The following is a 2,779-nucleotide window of genomic DNA, read 5'->3' as shown; positions in this document are numbered from 1 at the left end:
ATTTGAAAATACCCCGAAAACCCATCTAGAAAGCAATAATAGCTATGGCCCGATAGTCTTTCTAACATTTGATCAATAAAAGGTAGGGGAAAATGGTCTTTACGAGTGGCATCGTTTGCACACTCTCCAACCGGTTACCGTTCGCGTCGGGATTAGCTCGTTCTTTTTGTTGGTTATGACCGTCATCCCTCCTTTCTTGGGCACCACTTGGACCGGACTCACCCATGGGCTATCGGAAACGGAGTAAATGATTCCTGCATCTAAGAGTTTGACCACTTCCTTCTTGACTACTTCTTGTATGTTCGGGTTCAACCTTCTTTGGTGTTGTACCACCGACTTTGCTCCTTCTTCTAGATTGATCTTGTGAGAGCAATAGGATGGGCTTATTCCTTTGATGTCGGCGATGCTCCATGCTATGGCCCGTTTCCGTTTCTTCAACACTTGCACTAGCTCCTCCTTTTCCGACTTGGACAGATCTGAGGCTATGATTACTGGCTTTTGATTGCCTTCTTCCAGAAAAGCATACTCCAAATGGTCTGGTAACGTTTTGAGCTCTGTTTGTTGGTTCTGAGTAACGGACTTGCCGAGTGCAGGTAGGGTACTCGGCGAGTTTGTGGCTGCATTTACGAATTCTGACTTTTCTTCAGATATACTCGGCGAGTAGATCAGCCCTACTCGGTGAGTAGGGCTGTCAGATTGCTTCATTATTTCTTCATACTCCACTTCTTCCAACAGTCTTTCAATTTCTAGTAAATCCTTTTCTGGACCAAATGCTTCATCTAAAGCTACAAACTTGCTGGAATTTTCAAGTATGTCTTCCTCCAATAGTTCATCAAGCATGTCGATTGAGAACGTCGTGTCGTCACTGCTCCTAGAGTACTTCATAGCTTGGTCCACCCCGAATGTTACTGAATCGTCCCCGACCCCCAAGGTGAGCTTTGAGTCTCTCATGTCTACTATAGCGCTGGCTGTGTTGAGGAAGGGCCTTCCAAGGATGATTGGTACTTGTGGATCCGCCTCCATGTCTAGAATGATGAAATCAGCAGGAAAGACAAATTTATCCACTTTCACTAGCAAATCTTCGCATATGCCTCTTGGGAAGGTGACTGTCTTGTTTGCCAAATGTATTGCCATGCGAATTGGCCTTGGCTCCGGGAGGTCTAGCTTCTTAAAGAATGAGTATGACATAAGATTCACACTTGCTCCAGAATCAGCTAAGGCATGAATTGCAGCCAAGTTGCCAAATTGGCAAGGTAAAGTCAAGCTCCCCGAATCACCCTTCTTCTTTGGTAGCTTATTTAGCATTGCAGCGGAGCAGTTCTCATTAAGCACTACCTTCTGCACTTCTTCCATCTTTCTTCTATTCGTGAGGAGTTCCTTAAGGAACTTTGCATACTTGGGCATTTGCATGACGGCTTCAATGAACGGTATGTTGATTTGAAGAGTCTTAATGTGGTCTAGAAACTTCTGATATTCCTCTTCCTGCTTCTCTTTCTTGGCTCGGGCTGGGTATGGAATTGGAGGCTGGTAAGGCTTTTCAGGAAATTATTCACATGTTTTTGATGGTGTACTCGCCGAGTCCATCGGCCCTACTCGGCGAGTAGGACTCTCAGATTGTAACTTTTGGTTTTCTGCTGGTTTTTCTGCTTCTTCCTTCTGTGAGTCCTTGGGTGCTTCAGTCCGAATGGGTGCGAGGGGAGTGATTATCTTCCCACTTCTTGTTGTGACAATGTTTATGTGCGTGCCTCGTGGGTTATTTTCGGTTTTGCTAGGAAGTTCACCCGGTGACCTTTGGTTAAGCTGTTGAGCAAGTTGCCCAAGCTGTGTTTCTATATTGTGGATAGATGCTTGCTGGTTCCTGAGCATGGTTCTTGTTTCTTGGATAGCAGCATCATGATCACTATGCCTTTTTTCTGAAGCAGCTACAAATTGAGTGAGCATATCTTCCAAGCTTGGCTTCCTTTCTTGCACCGGCTCCTCCTTTTGGTAGAATCTTCTCCCTTTTTGTCTATACTTCTCCTCCTTGGCTTTCTTGTACTCTTCGTAAGGAAGCCACTCTTTCTTTTGTTTGCGCCAATCTTCATCATATCGGTCTCCACTCGAGTAACACGCTTGCGCCTTCTTGTTGCCATTCTCATCCAAATCGCAATCTCTAGTGAGGTGAGGCCCATTGCAGTTTTCACAACCCACCCGAATAGCATGGATCGTTTGATCCATTTTATCCACTCTCCTATCCATGGGTTTTAGCATAGCCATGACCGCGGATAAGTCTTCATTAGCAGCATAAGCGGCTCCCCTAGTGACATCATGTCTAGGGTTATGGTATTCTCTAGAGTGTTTAGAGAATTCTTCAATGAATTCTTTAATCACCGGGGGCAGCTTCTTTGTAAGTGGGCCTTGCGAGTCTAGCAACTTCCTGGTTGTGACATTGACTCCATCATAGAAGATGGAGACTTCTTGCTGGCTGTTTAGATCATGGTGTGGGCAATTTCTTAGCAGACTCTTGTACCTCTCCCATGCTTCATATAGTGACTCTCCAGCTTGTTGTTAAAAGTTTGCAATGGCCTTCTTCAGCTTGGCTATCTTAGAAGGTGGACAAAACTGATCAATAAATTCTTCCTTCATCTTGGCCCAAGTAGTGACTGATCCGGGGGGAAGTGACTTGAGCCAGTCTTTAGCAGCACCCTTGAATGTTACCGGAAGCATACGAAGTAGTTGAGTCTCGCGGGTTACATTTGGAATATTGAAGTAATCAGCTACATCATTGACTTCATCCGAA

General features: G+C 45.1%; 1 non-coding gene across 1 annotated transcript; it reads left to right on the top strand.

Annotated features, from left to right (window-relative positions):
- The first annotated feature begins 2,470 nt into the window (after positions 1 to 2,470).
- Positions 2,471 to 2,577, top strand: LOC145013530 (small nucleolar RNA R71). Its single transcript, XR_013665083.1, has one exon. It is a non-coding gene; the product is annotated as a small nucleolar RNA R71 (small nucleolar RNA).
- The last annotated feature ends 202 nt before the right edge of the window (positions 2,578 to 2,779 follow it).

Source organism: Lactuca saligna, chromosome 8 (genome assembly GCF_052625555.1).
Source record: "Lactuca saligna cultivar CGN05327 chromosome 8, ASM5262555v1, whole genome shotgun sequence".
Taxonomy (NCBI): domain Eukaryota; kingdom Viridiplantae; phylum Streptophyta; class Magnoliopsida; order Asterales; family Asteraceae; genus Lactuca; species Lactuca saligna.
The sequence above is the reverse complement of the archived record's forward strand: the minus strand, read 5'-3'. Positions and strand labels throughout refer to the sequence as shown.